The sequence below is a fragment of the Astatotilapia calliptera genome, chromosome 8, assembly GCF_900246225.1.
Source record: "Astatotilapia calliptera chromosome 8, fAstCal1.2, whole genome shotgun sequence".
NCBI lineage: Eukaryota > Metazoa > Chordata > Actinopteri > Cichliformes > Cichlidae > Astatotilapia > Astatotilapia calliptera.
Window position 1 is genome coordinate 13,608,254 of NC_039309.1, and position 13,699 is coordinate 13,621,952.

General features: G+C 45.0%; 1 protein-coding gene across 7 annotated transcripts in view; it reads left to right on the plus strand.

Annotated features, from left to right (window-relative positions):
• Positions 1 to 13,699, plus strand: part of ankfn1b (ankyrin repeat and fibronectin type III domain containing 1b) — a 147,615-nt gene that overhangs the window by 66,721 nt on the left and 67,195 nt on the right. The window contains exon 1 of one of the 7 annotated variants that reach the window (XM_026178728.1): positions 7,170 to 7,208. The exons of 5 other annotated variants lie outside the window; for them this stretch is intronic. The gene's annotated coding sequence lies outside the window, so the exon portion shown is untranslated. Of the gene's footprint in view, positions 1 to 7,169; positions 7,209 to 7,731; positions 7,783 to 13,699 lie in introns of those variants that run through there. One more of the 7 variants, XM_026178727.1, reaches the window with a different exon arrangement.

The window sequence follows — 13,699 nt, forward strand, 5'->3', positions numbered from 1 at the left end:
CCTTCACATACACACACACACACACACACCTCTCTGTGCCCCCCCACCCCCCTCCTACTCTCCCTTGGGTGAGATGAGCCCACCAAGGCCTCTCTCCTGGAGCAGTTCCCCCCATGAAGCCTAGGCTCTCCACCTCTCTCACCAACCACTCCACACAGACGTGGCCAAAAGCCAGGGGACGCCACTGTCTGGATCAGGGGGTTGAGGCCGGTGGAAGATATGTGTGTGTAAGTGTGCACATGCCTGTATATGCGCCCGTGTGAGTGTGTTTTTGTGCGTTTGTGTATATCTGCAGAGGGTGGTGGTAGTGGTGTTGGTGGTGTTGGGGAGGGGGGGTCTATCCCCAGACACAAGTTGCTCAGTTTTTTGGAGAGTCTCTGGCCCACCCAAGAGGAAAGAGTAGGAGGAGAAGGTGGTGGGGGGAGGGGACCGCGGCCTTGGGGGAACAAAGCCTTATTTCAAACTTGCCGAAAACAGGGGTCTTTATGCTGTGATGCTGGGGCCCCCCTCCTATGTAGGGAGATGTTATCGCAAAGATGCAATATCCACCTCGGCATAGGGCCGGGGGGGTGGGTGCATAGGCCTCCAGTGTTACACTAAGTACCCTGGGGCACTGACCTCACTAATGAAGTCTCCCTTGGCTGCTGCCTGCTGCTACCCACTACTGTACCCTCCTTTGTCTTTCACATGGAGATCTCTCACTCTATTTGTCTGTCTGCCTTTCTGTCAGCCTCCCTGGCTGGCTGTTAACAACAGCTGCATGTGTGCGTGTGTGTATGTGTGTGTGTATGTGTGTGTGTGTGTGTGAGAAAGAGAGAGAGACCAATGATCATACTTTTTCTACATTGATAGTTCTAGTTCATATGCAGCTTATTGTTAGGGTGTTCTGTTGGTGGTGTTGGTTTTGTGTGCTCTCTCTGAATCATTTTGTGATCCTTCTCTTTCTTCTTTCTGCCATCCCTGCATCCATCCATCCCTGCATCCATCCATCCCTGCATCCATCCATCCATGCATCCATCCATCCATCTGCACGACTGTTTCCATAGCTTACTTTGAAGTGTCTCCCTGATTTACTGTCCGACTGTCTCTTATAGTCCTTTTGACTTTGAAGTTTTCGGTTATCTAACTATCGAAACCTCCTCTTTTTAAGCTCTCTCTGACTTTTATATGTGGCCTCGAGTTAGCGTTTAAATATGTTACACCAGGCTCCTCAGGGAATGCACAAGTGGGAAAAGGGAAATTTGATTTTGCAAGATGGGGATCGGGAGAAAAGCACAATTAAAGTGGACAACCCGCATTCCTGTGTGGAGCCAGTGGCCTGGGGATAGGATTTGCTGAGTTTTCCTGACAGCTTGGAAATCCCACCACTCCACGGCTTGATCCTCGTCTTAGCTTGCATCTTCTGCACCAAACCCAAAATTTAAAGAGGGAAAATGATAATAATTTAGATGGGAGAAAGAAGAAGGCTGTGAGGAGTGTGTGTGTGTGTGTGTGAGTGAGCTGACACTGAGGGCTTGTGAGCTATAAAAGCAGATGACAAATTGATTTTACTGTAAAAACATGTCGCTTATATTTGCAAGCAAAGTCTTTATTTAACACCAGGGGAATAGAGACAGTACACATTCATGTCCTGCCCACAGTGGAAGAAAAAACAATTCATGGCTTTCCACTGACTTTGTGTTTCATGATGGTGCCTTCTTGTCATTTCTGTCTCCTAGCAAAAAGCTGATGATGTATTGCCAACAGACTAAGTGACCCACACTAAGTTTTTCTAAATGTCTGAAATGAAAAACTGAGCTGTCAAGGAGATAAAAGGGGATAGTGGCAAAAAAGACATGAAGTGGCTAGAATAGAAACACAGGGATCCCCACACTTAGTATGCCTAGCTGTGCAGCACTGCTTCTGCTGAAAAGTGTAATACTGATAAATATGCAGTATTGTCCATCCCATCCATCTTCTTCCACTTCTCCAATTTCTGTGAATAGAGTAATGTTTTCGCAGTACGACACACCGCCCACTGTCTGTATAGTTTGAGGCCCTGACTTTTTCTGCGAATAGTGTTCTAGAGCTCAACCAGCAGCTTCTTTCGGTTGCTCCCTAATTTACAGCAGATGCTTCCACAGATTTGATTTTGCAAAATTGTGCCCGTCCTTGGTGCACCCCCTAAGGGGCGCGTTATACCCGACATGCGGCGTCTCGCGAATGGCACCGACGACATAGTTGACGGCCACTTCTGCAGGTCGTGCAGCTCTTGAGTTTCGTAATCTGCCGTGTTGTGCTGCTGTAGCCGCAGTTGAGTTTACGGCATTATTGTGCGTTTGTGTCTGATTTTTTCCACCATTAAGCTCAGAGATTCAGAGACTACAGAGAGGGTGATGTTGCAACACTATGAAAAGATGAAACTTTGTGGAAAGGACTGTGGAAAAAAAACAACAACAAAAGCTCGGCAATGTCTTTGCCTCTGATTTTGACTTCTCATTTATCAGCACTGATGTAGAGGTTTGGTCTGAGTGCAGCTGAAACCAGGGTAGTAATGGTGACACAAATGGAAGCGTCTATGCGATGAAGTTACAAAGCCGGTGCTTGAGGGATTTGTGTCTCTTTCTGGTGTCAAACATGGGATTTTTCCTGTTTAAACACTACATTGTAGTGCCATGTTTTTAGAGCTCAAGGAACTTAACCTGTTTGGTGAAAGGTAAACACAATGCAGTTTTTTAAAATTAATTGGATCTTTTACTCTGGTGAATTTCATGCAGTTATTGCCCGTTTAAAACGGTGTCTGCATCATTCACACCCGTTGAATGACTCCATCACTGAAGGAGTGCGGCACTCCTTTGAGGCACTGAGAAAAGAGAGCATATCTTTTTGCAATTCCATAATGCCCAGACCCTGGAGAGCCAATGTGGAAAGTTTGCTTTAGCACCCGCTGGGTTAGAAGATGAAAGAGATTTGGAATGACACGGGTCTATGTTCGGGGGATGGGGGGGAGCTCTGAGCATGGTGGGGCTTATATCTCTTTATCCCGTCTGGCGTGCTGCGGATGGGCTCGACCTACATCAGCTGTCCACTTTTCTCCAGCTGCCCGTCACCGTGCAATCCAAAGCTGGCCTGTCTGCCCATGGATTACCTGGGCGAACAAGTGTACCCCTTCATCCCCCTTGTGCTCTGAATATACATCTCACCCTACCCTGCTTAAAAAGCCCTCACCTGAGCACCCCTGCATGGCCACTTGGGTTCAGTTATAAAAAGATGAAGGGGAGCTTGGGAGTGGTGGAGCAGGGCTAAGGCATTGGCAGAGAGGGACTGCTGCAGTGGTGTTTATGGGGGCTAGCCAGGATTAGTTGGCGGCTGGTGGTTATTGATTCAATTTGAGATGCTTTTTTATCTGCAAGCCGCTTAAGGCCGGTGCACATGCTAGCTTCCTCCATTGGGCCCTAATCCCTGCTGGTTATAAAAGGAATATGCCTTTGGTGTTGGAGGAGATGCTCTGAATGCCTGCGTTGCAGCAGAGTAGGCATCTGTCATGTGTGTGCTTGGTTGAGCCGGCACTGGGATCAGGGGGGCTCGGCATCTTGGCTACAGGTTTTAGCTAGTGCTGAGAGCTAGAGTAGAACGCGAGCTGGTGTACTGTTGGTATGCACTCATAAGTTGTACTGCTGTAGAATAACTTTCAGTGTTTTGTGATTAAAATCAAACTGAGACTTTTCAGGTATAACTCCGTACAAGATGAAATGTGCCAAACTTGTCAGTCTAGCTGCAAAAGGACAAATTGCCCGATATGATTACAAGAGTGAGAGAATGAGAGAAAATGAGTGACAGGCACCAGAAGAGAGTCATGGGCAGAGACCAGAGGTTAATGAGTAGACCAACAGAGACTGATGGATGATGAAAGAGTGATTCAGCTCTATTTCTCATCCCCTCCCTCTCCGGCGTGTTTATTCTGAGATTGTCATTTGTCATTGGTGGAGGTCCTTTCTTTCCTTCCTGCGACAGCCAGCTCCAAATCATGCGCAGACAGATGGAGGGGCCAGCAAACTCAAATAGAGGTGGAGACAGGGAGGGCGGGGGGAGAAAACCAAGGCCAGCATCCAACGTTTGATGTGTCTCCCCCGGGCCTCATCCGCTCTGTCACCCCTCCTGGATGGTGCTGACAGATGGAACTTCGAGGCACTAACCCGCTGGGGACAGTGACACAGAAGTATGAAACAGAAGGAGAGATGAGTGTGAAAGATGAATGACTTAATGAATGGAAGCTGGTGTATGAAATGATGTAAAAGGCGAGAGAATCTCACCGTTTCAGCCTTTCAGCGCACAGGAAGTATGACTCAGATTTCATAAACGGAAGTGAACATTGTGTTAATCGGCAACACGTCGTCACTTTTAGGAGACGCTGACAAGAAAAATATAATCAAACACATAGGAGTCATGTTGCTATTGACGACCCCATAGTCATCTAATGAAAATGCACACTTAAAATGTTGTTACACTTTTTAATAAAGACTCAGTTTTAGTAAAGGATAAGGAATCACTGGACTAACTAGTTGGGCTTTGCCTTCTCAGTTGTTCAGTCTTATTGCAGACAGTGTAAGTAGCCAAAGAGGAGCTCCAGCAGCTGAAATCTGCTACTACAGTGTCAGCTGAAAGTTCTACAGGTAACCACTAGAGGCTGACAAACTGCTGTGAACAGCCACAGCTTTACCGCAACTGCTGTGCTGCAGTACCACACAAATTAACTGCAAACAATAAACTAATACACACAGTATCAATTAACTGCAGTGTATTGTAAACCACACACCAGCAGGATATAACGAAGAAAGCCAGAGTGCTTTCTTTTATCTCCACTCTAAATGAACTGTGTCTGTCTGCTTGCTGCTCTCCTCTACACCTGCCACATTTACTAAAAGTCAAGAGCTGAGATACATTCACACATACAGCACAAGTGTATGTTACATACAGTATGTGCAGCTTTATAATGTTAAAGGTATGCTGTTAATGACTTGATATCATGGATGTCTCAATAGTGATGATGTAGCGTTTCCTCGGTAGCGACCTGAAGATAGAACTCACTCAGTTTTCTCCTTCTATTCAAGTCTGTGCTGCCAAACTCTGAATGAAGCCAGGCAAGAGGCCTGGATGAGAGAAGTCTGAAAGGATAGGGCCGGCTACATGGAAGACACTCTCTCATTTCCAGTTACCTGGGTTAAGGAAACTTTTGCATTTTCTCTGTAGCTTAAAGTAGTCAAGCCAGCAAGATGTGAAACTGATCATCATCAAGTGTGAGCACCTCTATAAAACTACACATACATTTTGGCAGTTTGCTGGTCTGAAGCATTCAGGTGTTTGTTAACACAATGCCAAGGGGGAAAGACGTCAGCAAACAGTTCTAAAATAATTTCCCAAAGATTTGAAGTCCAGCATTCTGCAGCAATAGAAATTATGGAGCTCTGTGCCAATCTTCCCAGGAGTCGACGTCCCAACACATTCACTGTGCAGTGCTTAGAAAAAGTGCAAAAAACACAAAAAGCCCAAGATCTGCATCTCAGACTCTACAGACCTGAGTCGTCATGTTAAATGATGAGACTGAACAAGTATGGCTTGTTTGGAAGGGTTGCCAGGAGAAAGCCTCTTGTCTCTAAAAATAACATTGCAGCACACCTCAAGTTTGCGAAGTTGCATTTGAGCAACTTGAGTTCTGGAATAATGTCCTTTGGAGAGACGAGATCAATGTGACTGATGGATAAAGTCAAGCATTACTTCAAGCTATTACTGTTAAAGGTGGTTCTACAAGCTATTGAATCATAGGGCGTACTTAACCATTCATCCACCGCTTCTGTATTTTGGTGTAGTCCTAATAAGAAGTACATTTGTCTTTATTAGGTCCTGATTTGTAAAAGAAGGTGTAGTGTCTTTCTTTTATTATAGCTCCATCAAATAAGGTCTGTGATTCATGTCAGGTTAGCTCGTTTTCATGTCTGTTCAAATCATCATTTTTCTTTTACTTTGTGTAAATTTGATCTGTGAGACAAAATTCTGTTTCATCACATGTTTTCTCTTTGTTGCTGGTTACAATTTGCACATTTGGGAATCAGATAATAAGATGAGCTGAGCTTAACTTGCGAGTATTACGACATTCCAAAGTTTAGCAGTTGCAAAAGTTTTGGGGCGATGTGTTTAACCAAGAAAGCGAGATTGTAAAATCTGAATTCCTGAATGTTGTATACATAGTGTGGTCAAGTTTAGCCCTGTGTTAGAGTTCATTCTCCCACATTTGTGTTATATTGGTCTGGACATGATTGCTGCTGCTGCGAGCACTGTAAAATGTGGAGCACTTATAACACTTGTCATTGCAACCTCATTTCACAAGTTGCGTGCGATGGAGACACACATGTTTGTGTGTCACATCCACTGTGACACGCTTGACAATAAGCACAAGTGTTCTGCATGCTTGCAAGCTGGAGTCCAGGAGCAGTGTTTTTTTGTACTATACAGTATGATTTGCATCTGTTTTTCTTCTTTCCCGTTTGTCTCATTGACCTAGTAGTATGTTCTTATATGACCTCAGGGTTTTCACTGGCTTTCATCTTTCACACATTCTCTCTCATGTCTCCCCTATGCCTTCTTTCTTTCTATTAAGCCATGCATGTTTAAAACAGGACAATTTTCCATATTCATACTCAGCTAGACCCTTCTCTAGCCTATAAACATTCTTTGTTTTGGAAGTAATGGACCAGACCTGAAATCTCTGACATCCCTTGTAATGGGAAAATCTCCCACCCAGTGTATTAAGTCTTTTTGGTATATTTTCATTTTCAAAAATGCACGCACGCACATGTATGCTATACTCAGCCTTACAAATGGCTCCAGATTATTCAAGTAAGACAAATTTATTTGTATAGTACATTTTAACAAAGCAATTAAATGTGCTTTATATAAAGAATGTCAAGGTCAAATCTAAAAGCAACGTAAAACTTGGAATATAGTACAATGCAGAGCAAGGAGTAACTAAACAATGGAATTTATTGCAAACAGTGAGGTCTTCTACCTTGATTAAGCTGCATAAGCCTTGTTTCAAATATGTGGCACATAAAACACTGAGGTGCCACTTCTCCATCTTTACTTTTAATTCAAGTCATCTACAGGTGGCAGTAATGTGCCAAGATATGTAGCAATATGCCATTAAAGGTTGGAAAGAAGAAGACTGGACGCAGGTAAACCCTACAAAGATTTGTTATGGTGTGAGAAAAAGTGTGTGTTGAGTGGTTCATTTTGGTGGGAAAACACTGTGCTGCTGGGTTAGCTGTGACAATAAGTCCTTGTAATTGCTGTAAGGATTAACGATGTCTGTACTGAAACATTAGTTTCTGTTTAGAAAGCATGCAGAGAAGAATTTTTCCATGTTTTTCTCAAAGCGTGCTCAAGAATTTGGGATGTAATCAAGCAAACGTTGTTGATTGACTCTAAAAACGTGTGACAAAAGAGTGAAAGAGGGACTAGTGCCTGTTCAGTTCCTTGACTTATATGCATGTAGCCTGCTCTCTTACCCAGGCACCATTTGATAAGTAGTGCTAAAACGATGATGCAAGAGCAGGCCCGGATACCCCTCTACCTCCTCCCCTCTTTCACCCTCCTTTCCTCGCCTCAGTCTTTCCTCTTCCAACAGCCACCCCCACTCCCTCCTCTTGAACTGACATGGTACCCATCAGGCCAGGGACCAGGCTGGGATTCTGAGGTGGCGCCCAGACTCGGATTATTTACAAGAGCTGTAGCTCTGCAGAGACTGTGGTAATTTGTTTTTTCTTTCAAACGATTCAAAGGCATGTTATGGAGAACACAGAATATCTCAGGCCCAATTGTCTCTCCAAGTGCTTCTCTTCAGTTTTTCTGTTGCTCTCTTGATCTGTTTTTGCAAAGCAGGAAGACTCGTAACACTGATACACTGGATCACTCTCGTGCTCATAATCATAGATACTTTTAAACCACACTCAAACACCTAAGAGGATTAGGATTGCACTTTTTGGAAGTTTACTTGGAATAGGTTGATGAGACTGCCAGGGCTTGTCTGGCCACCCTGGGCCACCCTTGTGGTGCACCAGAAAAGCTTCTGGCCTTTTGTGACAAAGCAAAATGTTTTCCAGACTCTGCGACTACTGGGCAAGACACCTGAGCCAGGCTGTATAAATGCTTTAGCAGGGGATGGTAAGCGTGGTATGGTAGTTGAGATCTCATGGATGTGATCCGGCACATGCCATGTTCCACATGCCCAGAATAGCTGGCCATTCACGGATGTCTCCGTACACACAGATACTGTATAGTAGAGGCCATCAGATGGCAAGAAAAACAAATAACTGAAGGGAAGGGGATAAGTAGATCAGACTTAGGAGGGAGATGGTTGTTGCGATTTCAGGCTAAACTGTTAGCTGGGGGTTGTTTCTGGGGATATGTGGCTGTGTGGAGTCAGCAGGGGTCGGGTTTGCTGTCTTAGGTATCAGCATCCGGACACTAATGCCAAACCAGCACAAACTGCAGAAACGATTAGATGTAAGAGATGGGAGGGGGGTGGGGGTGGGGTTGGACAGATCTCCAGTAAGGTTCCTGATCTTGCACGGTTACTGTTGCCCCTCGGAGTGATGAAGGCTTTCCCAAAATGGATGCGATAAGGGGGGAGCTGGAGTATGAGACAGCAAAGAGGAAATGGAAAAGATTAGTGTCAGTCATTGGTGGGAAAGGGGGGAGGTTGTGACGACATGGAAATCCCAGCTTGTTGTTATTCTGGCCCATGTGGCCCACTGATTGGCAGAAAGACCTCAGAGTCCAGGCTGACTGCCTCCTGCCTGGCATCGGGCTGGGATACAAGGAATGAACCTGTCACTGACTCCTGCTTGTAAACAAACCAAATACTGTGAGAAAGATGAGGTGTGAAGCAGAGGATGCTGCTGTCTCCATGCCCTGTCTCTCCCTCTCGCTCCCCCTTTTGGTCTCGCTCATCAACCCCCCGACCTTTTCCTCTTGTGTCAGCGAGAAATCAAACACCACCCCCTTCCTTCGTTGATGTCCTGAGCCTCTGAACTTCCTGAAAACCGTGTGCCATTTTATTTGTTTGCCACGTGTACACGGTCACAGACCCACTTATGGACACAAAAGAGCCCAGTCGCTGGCTGCCAGTTGTTGTCATACATGTTGTGGATATTAATAACCAACAAAGTTTCTATAGTTACAACATTTCTTGGGGTGGGGTGGGGGTGTTTGCACGTTTTCTTCCCTGGTGGGGATAAATATAGACTTCAGCCCTGGTTTAGCGTGTTTGACTTTCTGCTGGTTTACTCTCTTAACATCCAGCTAGTGTCCCAGAATAGGCGATATTGCGGGTCTCTATGGCAACCACCGGGATTGCACATGAGAGATAGAGAACATGGCCGTCAGCAACTAGGGAGGCAGACAGGCAGACATTTTTAACCTTGACATTTTTGGAGCGATATCATTACATCTTAGTCCAAGACTTCCCATTGCCAGCTGAGCCGTGAAACCCGCTCTCAATGTTCTTTCCAGTTTTTGAATACTTGACTCCCCCCCCCCCCCCCCCCCCCCCCGCCCTCCCTCTCCCCCTCCCCATCCTCTTCTTCTCAACAGGTCTCACAATCGCAGTCTGTCACTCTTAATAAATGCTGGAAACCAAGTGCTGATTGTGTGCTGGAGAATCTCGAAATGACTAAGCAGTGGCTGGGTCGCAAAGGCTCTCTGGAGAGGCCCCGGGGTGAGGGAATGGAGCTGGAAGGAGGAGCTGGCCCCCGAGACGCCTGCAAGCCGTCGGGATACACACTTGCCCGGCCACAAAAATGAGCCTCTGGCCAGTGTTGGCCGCCCGTCTGGCTCTGCGCAAACACACACTCACTGACGCGCGCGCAGTGGAAAAGTGCGACTCGAGATATCAGCATGTAGAGAGGAAGAACGCTGATGGGAGAATTTGGGAATAAAAGGGTAGAAATAGAGTACTGGAGTAAATTCATTCATATTTCTTCCCCCCCCCCCCTCCCCGCCTCACACTTCGGGTACGAGCAAGCCAAACCTCACGGGTGAATCAGTGTTCCTCGTAAACAAGCCGCAAGCACACAATGGCGCCGCTCACTCTAGAGAGTCGGAGAGAAAGAAAGGAGCGCAATGAGAAAATGAAAGGAGAAACAGAAAGAAGGCATGCCAACCTCCAGACGGAGGGGAACATACAACTCCAAACAAACAGCAACTCAGAGCATGCAAGTCCAGGACGTTATCTTGCCTTGTTAAAAAAACATAACTAAAGTGGATGCAGACTACAATTTAAATGGGTTCTTCCTCTGACTGTCCTGTACTTACCCTCCGAGTTTTAAGAAATGCTGGCAGGTTGTTTTTGTGTTTTTGTTTTAATTTTTTTGCATAACTGCGTACCAACAGAAAAACAGCAGTGCAACCATCCATCATTGGAAAACACCAACTAAGTAAAGAAGTCATGTGGGATAATAAAGTCAAGGCTTGAATGCATATCATGTCAAATGCGATCTGTCTTTTGTCCGTGGCAGTCAGCTTCAATTTCACATTGTCTCTCGTGTCTCAGCAAAACCCCAGTTCTTCTTCTTCCTCTTTTTTTAATTTGCAGCCTGGTTAATCTGCAGCAACATTTCCAAAACGATTGGAAGGCTTTGTAAAATGCTATTAGAAATGTAATGCAACACCTTGCAAAGGCTCATTTGGACAAGAGCGGGTTTGCCGCTGTGCTGCATTATCCCTTCCTTTATCAGCACTCTAAGCATTAGGGAACTGACTAATTGCTGCAGTTTTGAAATAATTTTAGCTGCTTCGGAGATAAGGAAGAGCAGTTTAGCACCTGTTCTGCTCTATAGCCATGCTGTTGTAATATTTATTGATCACAATGTGCCATTGCTAGTAGAAGCAAGGCTTTTCCATGGGGGCTTTCTGTACTCCCATCCAAGTTTCATGTGGATGGCAGTATATGATCTCCACACTCTGTATATATGGTACATAATCAGTGAGGTCTTTACACATATTATCACAGATGTTGACTTTTGATGTTTGACTTTATTTTTTCTTCAGACATTATGGATTATTAATATTGATATTGTAAGGTAATACAGAGAAAACCTCCAACAATCAAATTAACCCCTATGAGCTGTCGTTGCATTTGGCAACAAAACATCCTTTTAACAGGACGAAACATCAGGCTGAACCAGGCTCAGGGAGGGGTGGTTATCTGCTGTGACCGCTTGGGGTGAGAGAAGGAAGACAGGATAAAAGACATGCTGTGGAAGAGAGCCAGAGATTAATAATAACTAATTATTAAATGCAGAGAGGTGTATAAACCGTGTTAGTGAAAAGAGGTGAGTGGAGAAGAAACACTCTGGGAAACTTGCAGCGGCCTAGGCTTTTTGCAGCATAATTAATGGAGGACTTCAGGGTCACCTGATCCATCCTAACTATGTGCTTTCTCAAAATGGAACACTTCAAGCCAAATCCAAAGCAGAGGGGGGTGTCTGTTTCCTGAATCCAAGCTGGGTGCGGGTTCCACAGAAAGCTGAAGGCTTTGCCTCCCATTCTGGATTCACCATGGAGGCAATAAAGTAAAACATTAAGTTCAATATAAGTGAGCTCAGGTCCGAAGAGGCTGACAATGATGTGTTTTTTTAGTTTTTTCTTTGATTGGTAAATCTTTAACTTACAGAAAGTGTAAAATCTTTGTGGGTTTTTTCTCTGGAAAGGTTCTATGTGCAAGCTAATCTCGTTGGTTAATGAAACATGCAACATATAATTGATGAGGCAGACCAAAATCAGACCCCTTCTTGCCTGCAGACAAAGATACATGTTTCTTATCATGGTATTTTAGTGCTCAAGCTCTACCATGATTGCACACAAAAGCAACAGGACCCTCTTAGAACTAATGTATTCAGATTACAGGCAATTATGGCTTATTACCATTTTGTGGGGGAAGCGGGGCTCATTTGCAGTATTTGTTCGGTGGTTGTCTAATACCGGGAAAGGGAGGGGAGCCGGGCATTTCCCCTCCGTGCAAGCTGTGATGCTGCAAGAGAAGCATGTAGCATGGCTCAGATATTAATGACTCATTTCCCCCTCACCTGGAAGACGAAAGTAGAGCTAATCCAGATACTTCAGTGCTAATAGCCCCACTAAATCACTTTTGCATTCACTTTGTGGCTTGTTGTCTTTTTGGAGGATATGGAAAAATCAATCCATGGTGCCGTGCTCAGACATTTTCTCACGTTTGAACCTATTTTCGATCCTATCTCTTTGTTGCTAGTCTGTTGACACTCTGGTTACACATCTACATTTTTGTTCTGGTTGGTAATGACAGGAGTATTCACTTCTCGTCACCAAACACAACACCGGGACCTTTTGCACCACTTTCATGTTGCACGGCTTGCATTCCATGTTTCCCCGCTCCAATTATACACACAGGCTCAAAGAGACCCCCTTTTCTTTCGCGCTCTCCCATTTGATCATTTTTTCTTTTTTTTTGTTTAACACCACGATCCTGCAAGCAATCATAATGCAGTTTGTCTCTGAAGTGGCAACTGGTGGAGCTAAAGGAGGCAAATATTTAGATTCGAAGCTGTCACGGCTGAGTGCTGTTTACAAGAAATGCTGTCATCTCAGATACTCCGACTTGTGAAATCGTCAAAACTGCTGAACGAGCAAACGTGAAATTGTCGTGCTTTTGGGGATGAGCTTTATTACTCGCTGGGCTAAGGAGAAACAGATTCTAATCAATGCCACTGTAATGCAATTGACTGAAGAGCCAAAACAGCCTAAGCTTGGGTGGCTTTTGGAAAAAACTGGGTATCGAGAGGTTTCGCCTCAACTGTCTTCTTCTGGTGAGAGAATGGTTGTTAATGGTCGCCTCGCTGACTTGCCAGAAAAAAAGGTGCCAAATGACAGCCACTTACTGGCTAATACACCATGCTGTCAAACTTAGCATCCTTCCTGTGAAACCATTCGCCACAAGAAATGTGAAGCATGAAAGGGTCACTGTGCAGAGCGCTGGTCCTTTCCTCTGGACTCGCCGTTTCTGCCTCTACGCGATGGAGTCCGCCGCGGTATATTTAGGCGTACGGTTTGGGACAGGAAGAGGGGGAAGCGCTGAGGTTATTTGATTGCTTCATTATGGTCATATATATGGCCATATATTTATGTATACTTTGTTATGTATGTTATTACATGTACACCAGTGAGTGTTTGTTTGTTTGTCTGCGTATGTTTGTGCATGCACGTCTGTGTGTGTGCGTGTGCGTGCGTGTGTGACTCAGTCAAAAAGGCTCAGTGTTTAGACCACCCTGAGAGCTGGGCTGAGTGACAGCATGGGCCTCAAGACTCTTGCAACACACACACACACTCACAAAGGCGCACACACTCCGGCACATACAGTGCTCAAACACACACGTCAGCGAGCTCATTTTTCAACGTGTTTTCTAGTCTATTAATGGTCTCATGACCAAATACATATCGCGCTCCAAAGCAAACATGCTGTATTAAAATTGAATAAATCACTCTGGGGTCAGGAGGGAACACAAACTTACTGCTGTTAGCACTGTGCCACCTAGCAGCATCGCAGCAGATGCTGCCCGTTAGGCTGTGCCTGCAGTTTATAGTGTAATGCTGGACAGCACATTTCTGAATCGGTGATTATAAAGAAGAAAGC